Source organism: Panulirus ornatus, chromosome 29, assembly GCF_036320965.1.
Source record: "Panulirus ornatus isolate Po-2019 chromosome 29, ASM3632096v1, whole genome shotgun sequence".
Lineage (NCBI taxonomy): Eukaryota > Metazoa > Arthropoda > Malacostraca > Decapoda > Palinuridae > Panulirus > Panulirus ornatus.
The window spans coordinates 31,465-42,500 of NC_092252.1; the positions used below are offsets into that span (position 1 = coordinate 31,465).

General features: G+C 37.2%; 1 long non-coding RNA gene across 1 annotated transcript; it reads right to left on the reverse strand.

The window, feature by feature from the left end:
• Positions 1 to 746: 746 nt before the first annotated feature.
• LOC139758210 (uncharacterized) lies at positions 747 to 10,369 on the reverse strand. The gene is made up of 2 exons (XR_011714793.1): positions 10,258 to 10,369; positions 747 to 915 (listed from the first exon to the last, which is right to left on the reverse strand). It is a non-coding gene; the product is annotated as an uncharacterized lncRNA (long non-coding RNA).
• Between the last annotated feature and the right edge of the window lie 667 nt (positions 10,370 to 11,036).

The window sequence follows — 11,036 nt, forward strand, 5'->3', positions numbered from 1 at the left end:
GGACGCCATTTGGTAAATAAGTGACTGTCACGAAGACGTACTTGGGAACTTGTGTTTCATTTCCCCCGTGGACTCATAGGAATATACTTGATCAAGCGCAAAACAGTGATCCCCTCCTACATGTTATCTAGTATGTGCAAGACCATAGACATGTCTTCCAAATTTCAATTGTATTTCTGTGGTGCTCTTGAACTCAAGATTATCTTAAACCTATCCTTTGCGCACTGTCTCAAAATTGAGATCAAAATCAGATTCAAAATTCTTTAAATTAAGACCTTAAACCACTTAGATTATTTTAGAGCATCATTATCATTTCAGTGAAATGATAATTTGTGCTTTCCTATTTTAAGATATTACTGCTATTGGAACCTTCACAAATTTCACCCATTATATTAAAATATTATCAAGTTTTACCTGACAGAATAAGCATCACTGTCATGTTTGTTCCATTCCAATATGCAAGTATTGCATTCCCATTTGGCAAAATAGAAATATTTCTCTCTTTAGATATAGAAAAACGCAGAACATATTGAAGAACATAGAGTTCCAAGAGGAAGTAATGTAAATTTTGGCTGGTACTTTTGGTTCAATGATTTGTAAGGCCAGGTCATCTGCTCTTTTCACCATCTGCCACCCTATTATCGCACACATTTCACAGTCCTTTAGAGTAACTGTATATCAATTTTTCAGGTAATTTCTGGATTGAATCTTTTTTTCCACTTACAGGTACCAGAAAACTGATGTAGTATCATTAGCGTTTATTTTGATATCCTTACATGTGTAGTGTACAAATATTTTGCTTTGACTGAAGTCATACTTCACGGAATAGGAAGATAACTTCAGCTCTACCAGGGCTTAATTCCTCTTCTTTCTTCAATCTTCATTTTTCCAGACGTCCAAATTATCTAACTCAATCTGCAACAAAACATAAAGGTTAATGAAAGCAACTGAAATAGGGAAGAAGAATGAGGCTCCCGATAATCCCCTTCTTTTGGCCTTCTGTTAACTACTATAAACGCAGGCACCCATAGTCTTATCAAGGTCAATCTTAATATGATAAAGAAAAAACTTTAGTCACCGATTTCAACCGTCAAGCGTTTGGATGACATTTGATTGACTATGGAGGAAGATTGTAAATAAAGCCCATATTACTAATTTGAATCAATAGATAAGAAATTTCCTTACCTGCAACAGAGAGCATATATAAAGTTCTTTTTGCAAACATTTATGTTCCTGTTAAGTGAAGAACAAGGTCGAAGAGGTGTGTTGATCAGATTTTTCCACTTAAACTAAACACAAGTACAAGAGAAAGTTTTACGGAATAAGGTATTCTGGAATTTTCTGACCCCATAATGTGTGTGCGGGATAGCTTAAAACCTTTTAGAATGGAAGTAATGCATGTGTGAAGGTGAAGTAATGCATGGTTGTGAGTGAGTTGTTTGAAATAAAAGTTGGAGCTAAGAGATTTCAGCAAAAGAGTCGCAGAAGTTGCTGTTTACAAATGAAACTGAAAATGTATATAATTTTTGAAAGAGACAGCGAAAAACTTGAATAGATGTTCAGTATGCTAGTTAGACAGCTAGAGTTAAAGTAGTCTTACAAAGTAGTGAACCGGGAAAAGGTACTTGTCCCAACGCTGCTAAATGAGCGTGAAGCCATGGATAAGTTGCATAAGAGAATAGAAAGAATGAAAGTCTAAGATGCAAGTAGACTATGTAATGTGAAGAAGTCATTAGGTATTGGTCTCACCTGATGAATTAAGTCAGAAATGTTCAAAAGACGTCCTTTACGTCTGAGTAAGACCTGGGCATGAGGTGTATTAGTGATCATGCATGGAATTGAAAATATTTTTTTCCTTTTTATCACAGAAGTGCAAAATATAAACCTATAATTTTTTGCGTATAAAATTGCAAGGATTTGTAAAGTTCTTGGTCATTCGGACCAAATAACTGTAAATGTAGGAGAGGAGAAAATGAAAAATGAAAAAGAAGCTATAGAAAAATGACTTGTGCCTATTCTTACGATGAGAAATATGAATGAAAATACCGCCATTCACAAATGTATGCCTCATCAATACCACCTTTTTAATGACAAGGGCATTATTGACAAGTTTTATCTGCGTGCGTCAAAATGTAGAGTAAACAGCTGGCATAGTGTGATAGAAGGACCGGATGGAATAGTTACCTTTTTGTGATTATCTCTGAACTCCATATACTGATTAGCTGTTCTTCGACTGACAATTAACTTCTGATTTTATGGAAAAGTATTTCAAATCTTCCTGCTTTGTCCACAATATTCCCCTCAAAGTTTTTTTGTTTCTCCTGACTTATCATGCTGTACTTAAGAAATGAAGGATGACTGAACTTTCAATTGCTCTCTGTGCTAACTGTTTTTATTTCCACACTTCTTTGATTCAAGAAGTTTCTATTCTTACACTCCAGCTACTCGGTTCCTTCCTGTTTGAAAGAACTTGTCATTAGTTCTTTTCTGTTTATAATTTAGCTTTTAAAGTGGAAAGTCAATATCACATCTACTATCTTCTTTACCTTTAGGAACATTTTTGTTTTAGGAAATGTATGCCACATGAAATAAAATGTTTTAAATATAGTCAAAATGTCTGAAGAGTAATTACCACAATATCACACAAGGATCCTCCATATTCGCCAAAAAATTAAGCTTCAATACGTAGTCTGTCTGTCCCACTGCTACATTTCCTGATATAGATAATGCTTAACTCACGAACGAGCATAAACATATGATAACAGTGATTAGTAGAAGGTCCTCGGATGTAAGGAGTCATATGGAAGTATATTTGATCTACATTTTGTCCATAAAAGTTTGGATGGTGTAATGCTTAAGTTCTGATATCTAAGGTGAATCAATGCCTTTCTCCTGGACACAGGGTCCCCTCTTTAGCCAGGATAACAATGATGATACTTGATTCACCACTTCAGGTGGATGCCCGGCCAGTGACCACATGAATAATCAGTCAAAGAAAACTGAACAGTAAGTTAACCCATCTCATCGAAAACAGTGATTGGACAAAGAACACAAACCCTTCCTTTGTGATAATCTTGTCCACGGAAGCCAACTGTGTTGATCTCACAAAGTCTCTCTGTAAAGGTTTAGTGCACTCTAGCTTGTCAAAACCAGTGGATCCTAATTGTCCTAAAAGGCTTATAAGAGCTATTAATAATTTGAAAAACTTTTATGATATATTTCAAAAGCAGACAAAGCGACCAGAATTGTGATTATGAACATAGGGAATTATCTAAAATGTATGATCTTTTATGTGATAACACAACATACTTTAAACTTAGTAAGAATCCCCTGGAAGCAGCTAATTCTCATCCTAATAAAGAAATGTTGTTGTTGAAAGGTAATGGTTCTACAGTAAAAAAAAATTTCATCTTAGTCGCCTTTATTGCCATATATGTATGGACTTAGCAAAACACATAAACCAAATTTTCCAGCAAGACCCACGGGAGTTCAGTGGCTTCCATCACATATAAATTGTCAAAGTGGTTAGTTTCTTTATCAAGCCCATTAGTGGGAAAGATGTCAAATTCAAATATCACGAACAATGTAGTTTTAGTGAACAAGCTCATTGATATCAATGTTGATTTTGATTTCAAACTGATGAGTTTTGATGTTTCATCTCTGTTCACAAAAGTTCCGTTGATGACCTCTTAGAATATTTAGTTTTTGTCTTGGATAATATTCATCTACCTGTTTCAAAGTCTGTTTTTATTTAATTGATAAGACTGTGTACTTCAGTTCAATGAAAAATATTATGCTCAGAAATTTGGTACAGTATTGGATAACCCTCGTCATCAGTATTAAGTAATCTTTACATGGAACTCTTTGAAACATAGTTACTAAAGTATATCATCTTCTAAGTCAATTTGGTTTAGGTATATAGGTGAAGGTCTTTGTGTTTGGCCAACAAAATTGAAATTACAGTCATTTCTCCCTTTGATTAACAATTTAGTACCTTCCATTAACTTTACGGTAGAAATTTGAAAAAATGGTAAGTTAACATTTTTTTAGCATATACAGAAAAGTACGCTCATAAATCCATTGATACTCAGCATTAAATTATCATCATTCTAGTCTATGTTCCTTAGGGCATAACGCATATGCAGTCCAGAGTTTATTGATGATGGGTTGGTGAAAATATATTTTTTTGGATTTAATTTAAAGAGTTCTAGATCTTTCACTGATAAATTCCCCCAAGTTGGCAAATAAATTATTTTATAGAGTTAAACCTTGACACAAAGAACCGTTTAGTTCTCTCTTTTAGTAATGATTATACTTAAATCATTTAATGTAAATGTTGTCTTCAGCAACAACAATACTATCACGAAAGTTCTGCAAGCTGTGTGAATGGAGTACCATGTAAAAATTGGGATAGTTTTATGCCGGGCAGACTGGTAAGGATCTTTTTCTTAGACTTAAGCAACGCAGATATAGTGTAAGAACATGTTTGATCATGTTAAAGATTATGACCATTGTACTGACAGGAATAATGCCATCTCTGTTATTAACTCTAACTCCTGTACCACGAGAAATATCGTTGAATCTTCTCTTATTAAGTACGCAGGGAACTGTAGTATTGATATTACCGAAGGTCCGTACAAATATGATAGCTTTATTGTTGATAGAATTTGTAAACAGTTCCCTTTCTTGTCCACATAATAGATTTTATGATATACGTGTTGCCAGACTTGAACCTAACCGACCTTCATTCTGGTAGTCACTTGTTCACCAAATGGCGTCCAAGCTACGTCTCTTCCTTGTATATCAACTGACTGCAATATTTCTTTCTTGTATCTCCCGTGATGCTGTGATATTACACGAAGAAGCAATTGGGAACTTGCCGTGTTTTATTTCCCCGTGTATATATATATATATATATATATATATATATATATATATATATATATATATATATTTTCTTTCTTTTTTTTTTTCTTTGTCGCTGTCTCCCGCGTTTGCGAGGTAGCGCAAGGAAACAGACGAAAGAAATGGCCCAGCCCACCCCCATACACATGTATATACATACACGTCCACACACGCAAATATACATACCTACACAGCTTTCCATGGTTTACACCAGACGCTTCACATGCCCTGATTCAATCCACTGACAGCACGTCAACCCCGGTATACCACATCGATCCAATTCACTCTATTCCTTGCCCTCCTTTCACCCTCCTGAATGTTCAGGCCCCGATCACACAAAATCTTTTTCACTCCATCTTTCCACCTCCAATTTTGGTCTCCCACTTCTCCTCGTTCCCTCCACCTCCGACACATATATCCTCTTGGTCAATCTTTCCTCACTCATTCTCTCCATGTGCCCAAACCATTTCAAAACACCCTCTTCTGCTCTCTCAACCACGCTCTTTTTATTTCCACACATCTCTCTTACCCTTACGTTACTTACTCGATCAAACCACCTCACACCACACATTGTCCTCAAACATCTCATTTCCAGCACATCCATCCTCCTGCGCACAACTCTATCCATAGCCCACGCCTCGCAACCATACAACATTGTTGGAACCACTATTCCTTCAAACATACCCATTTTTGCTTTCCGAGATAATGTTCTCGACTTCCACACCTTCTTCAAGGCTCCCAGGATTTTCGCCCCCTCCCCCACCCTATGATCCACTCCCGCTTCCATGGTTCCATCCGCTGCCAGATCCACTCCCAGATATCTAAAACACTTTACTTCCTCCAGTTTTTCTCCATTCAAACTTACCTCCCAATTGACTTGACCCTCAACCCTACTGTACCTAATAACCTTGCTCTTATTCACATTTACTCTTAACTTTCTTCTTTCACACACTTTACCAAACTCAGTCACCAGCTTCTGCAGTTTCTCACATGAATCAGCCACCAGAGCTGTATCATCAGCGAAGAACAACTGACTCACTTCCCAAGCTCTCTCATCCCCAACAGACTTCATACTTGCCCCTCTTTCCAAAATTCTTGCATGCACCTCCCTAACAACCCCATCCATAAACAAATTAAACAACCATGGAGACATCACACACCCCTGCCGCAAACCTACATTCACTGAGAACCAATCATTTTCCTCTCTTCCTACACGTACACATGCCTTACATCCTCGATATAAACTTTTCACTGCTTCTAACAACTTGCCCCTCACACCATATATTCTTAATACCTTCCACAGAGCATCTCTATCAACTCTATCATATGCCTTCTCCAGATCCATAAATGCTACATACAAATCCATTTGCTTTTCTAAGTATTTCTCACATACATTCTTCAAAGCAAACACCTGATCCACACATCCTCTACCACTTCTGAAACCACACTGCTCTTCCCCAATCTGATGCTCTGTACATGCCTTCACCCTCTCAATCAATACCCTCCCATATAATTTACCAGGAATACTCAACAAACTTATACCTCTGTAATTTGAGCACTCACTCTTATCCCCTTTGCCTTTGTACAATATATATATATATATATATATATATATATATATATATATATATATATATATATATATATATATATATATATATATATATATATTTATTTATTTTTTTTTTTATTATACTTTGTCGCTGTCTCCCGCGTTTGCGAGGTAGCGCAAGGAAACAGACGAAAGAAATGGCCCAACCCCCCCCCATACACATGTATATACATACGTCCACACACGCAAATATACATACCTACACAGCTTTCCATGGTTTACCCCAGACGCTTCACATGCCTTGATTCAATCCACTGACAGCACGTCAACCCCGGTATACCACATCGCTCCAAATCACTATTCCTTGCCCTCCTTTCACCCTCCTGCATGTTCAGGCCCCGATCACACAAAATCTTTTTCACTCCATATTTCCACCTCCAATTTGGTCTCCCTCTTCTCCTCGTTCCCTCCACCTCCGACACATATATCCTCTTGGTCAATCTTTCCTCACTCATTCTCTCCATGTGCCCAAACCACTTCAAAACACCCTCTTCTGCTCTCTCAACCACGCTCTTTTTATTTCCACACATCTCTCTTACCCTTACGTTACTCACTCGATCAAACCACCTCACACCACACATTGTCCTCAAAATATATATATGTATATATATTTATATATATATATATATATATATATATATATATATATATATATATATATATATATATATATATATATATATATATATATATATATATTGGAAAGGATAACAATTTTGCGCGTGATCAAGATATTCCTATGAGTCCACGGGGAAAATGAAACACGATAAGTTCCCAAGTGCACTTTCGTGTAATAATCACATCATCAAGGAAGACACAAGAGAGAAATATAACAGTCAGTTGATATACATCGAACAGACGAAGCTAGGACGCCATTTGGTAAACATGCGATTGTCCAAGATAGACAACGAGCGTTCATACACTTATCATTTTACAAATTTTATCAACAATAACGTTATCTAATTTGTGTAGACCATTACTAATATTAAGATTATAATTCTTTGTGTATTTAATAATAGAAGATTCACTGATATTTCTCGTGGTAACAGAGTAAGAGTTAATAACTCAGATGGCATTACTCTAGTCAATACAATAAGTCTTTAACGTGATTAAACAAGGCATTTGATTCTTGTCCCGTTCTTCTACTATATTTATGTTGCATAAGTCTAACAGAAAGATCCTTACAAGTCTGCCCAACATAAAATCTATTATAATTTCCACATGACACTTTATAGATGCATCCAGGAGAATATTCTGGTGAATTCCTGATTGAGATGTTCTTTATAGTATTATCGTTGCTGAAGGCAACATTTACACTAATGGATTTAAACAACATGGGAAGTAAAGTAAAATTATCATTAAAAGGGAGAACTAATAGATTCTTGGTGTCAATGGGAGGTTTGGGCTCAACTCTAAAATGATTTCCTTGCTAACTTAAGGGATCTATCAATGAAAGATCTAGGGTACTTTAACTTAGATCCAATAGAATATGTCTTCTCAAACTCATCATCAGTAAGCTCTGAACTGCAAATACATAATGCCCTAAGGAACATAGATGAAATGACGATGAATTAACTCTGTCATGTTGAGATGAGTAATATTTCTTTTTTTTAATTTTCCAAAAGAATGAACAGAGAAGGGGCCAGGTGAGGATATTCCCTCAAAGGTTCAATCCTCTGTTCTTAACGCTACCTTGCTAACGCAGGAAATGGCGAATAGTATGAAAGAATATATATATATATATATATATATATATATATATATATATATATATATATATATATATATATATATATATATATATATATATATATATATATATATATATATAATTTATTTATCTATCTATTATACTTTGTCGCTGTCTCCCCCGTTAGCGAGGTAGCGAAAGGAAACACGAAAGAATGGCCCAACCCATCCACATACAGATGTATATACATACACGTCCACACACGCACATATACATACCTATACATTTCAACGTATACATATATATACATACACAGACATACACATATACACATGTACATAATTCATACTTGCTGCCTTTATTCATTCCCGTCGCCACCACGCCACACATGAAATGATACCCCCCCCCCAGCATGCGCGCGAGGTAGTGCTAGGAAAAGACAAGAAAGGCCACATTCGTTCACACTCAGGCTCTAGCTGTCATGTATGATGCACCGAAACCACAGCTCCCTTTCTACATCCATTCCCCACAAAACTTTCCATGGTTTAACCCAGACGCTTCACAGTCCCTAGTTCAACCCAGTGACAGCACGTCGACCCCAGTATACCACATCGTTCCAATTCACTCTGTTCCTTGCACGCCTTTCACCCTCCTGCATTTTCAGGCCCCGATCGCTCAAAATCTTTTTCACTCCATCTTTCCACCTCCAATTTGGTCTCCCAATTCTCCTCCTCCCCTCCACCTCTGACAGATATATCCTCTTTGTCAATCTTTCTTCACTTATTGTCTCCATGTGACCAAACCATTTCAAAACACCCTCTTCTGCTCTCTAAACTACACTCTTTTTATTACCACACATCTCTCTTACCCTTTTATTACTTACTCGATCGAACCACCTCACACCACATATTGTCCTCATACATCTCATTTCCATCACATCCACCTTCTTCCGCACTACTCTATCTACAGGCCACGCCTCGCAACCATATAACATTGTAGGAACCACTATTCCTTCAAACATACCCATTTTTCCTTTACGAAATAATGTTCTCGCCCTCGACACATTTTTCAACGCTCCCAGAACTTTCGCCTCCTCCCCCATCGTGTGACTCACTTCCGCTTCCATGGTTTCATCCGCTGCCAAATCCACTTCCAGACATTTAAAACACTTCACTTCCTCCAGTTTTTCTCCAATCAAACTTACCTCTCAATTGATTTGTCCCTCAACCCTAATGTACCTAATAACCCTGCTCTTATTCACATTTACTCTCAGCTTTCTTCTTTCACACACTTTACCAAACTCAATCACCAGCTTCTGCAGTTTCTCACCCGAATCAGTCACCAGCGCTGTATCATCAGCGAACAACAACAGACTCACTTCCCAAGCTCTCTCATCCACAACAGACTGCGTACTTGCCCCTCTTTCCAAAACTCTTGCATTCACCTCCCTAACAACCCCATCCATAAACAAATTAAACAACCATGGAGACACGCACCCCTGCCGCAAACCGGCATTCACTGAGAACCAATCACTTTCCTCTCTTCCTACTCGTACACATGCCTTACATCCTCGATAAAAACTTTTCACTGCTTCTAACAACATGACTCCCACACCATATATTTTCAATACCTTCCACAGAGCATCTCCATCAGCTCTATCATATTCCTTCTCCAGATCCATAAATGCTACATACAAATCCATTTGCTTTTCTAAGTATTTCTCACATACATTCTTCAAAGCAAACACCTGATCCACACATCCTTTACCACTTCTGAAACCACACTGCTCTTCCCGAATCTGATGCTCTGTACATGCCTTCACCCTCTCAATCAATACCCTCCCATATAATTTCCCAGGAATACTCAACAAACTTATACCTCTGTAATATGATGAGTGCATTAGACATATATTAGAAGGTCTAATGCAATAGAATCAAAATCTACAGTGAATCATGGATGTGGAATCTTAGCTAGAGTCAGGACTAATAACCAGTTTTGCATGATGTAGTCCATGTTTTTATACGATCCAGAATGAGATAGCTCTACTTACATCAGTAGAAATATCACCAGGTGTGAAGCTGAAGACCTGAGCGTAGAAGTAGAATTCAGCCTCTAAGGCCCTCTTGCGGTTCTCTCTGTTGGTGAACCCGTGACCCTCACCTGTAGATGATACGGCAATAATGAACTTACTTTTCTTGGGGAAGGTACTACTCACTTTTTGGGGGGAAGGTGCTACTCTAACTTTCTTCGGATGTTGTGCTACTCAACCCAATCTTTTGTTTATCCTACATCGTACAATGCATTTCTTTCTTGGTGTGTGATCTCCTAGTGTTTACTTTCACAGCTGCTAAGTAGCAGCAAACTTGCCTTGGATAAATGTTAACTTTATCTCAAAACAATTGTGTTTATCGGTATACAATATTCTTTGACTTACTGTTGCCTGATCCCATAGACATCAAAATGGTATTCCTCAAAGGTTTCACAGCTAATTAGTCCTGCTCATTAGCATATCACTACTTGGCAAGTAATTTTGTGTATGACGACTTTTGTAAAAATCAAGGTCAGACTCTAACACGGGCATGAAATATTAATGCTCGTCTAACTCATCACAATACGTCAAGCTCATCGCGTGATTCATGAGATTTTTTTAGGGGATCCAAATATCATGAAAACTTTGAATGAAAAGTTAAATACAGCCAAATACAGTTATTCTTGTTATGAATTCACTATGCTCGTGGCATCTTTGTCTCCTATTACCGCATGAGACAATAATGAACAATGGAGAGCTTAATTCAGTTTCATAACAGGGCTTAAATAAGATTCATCACA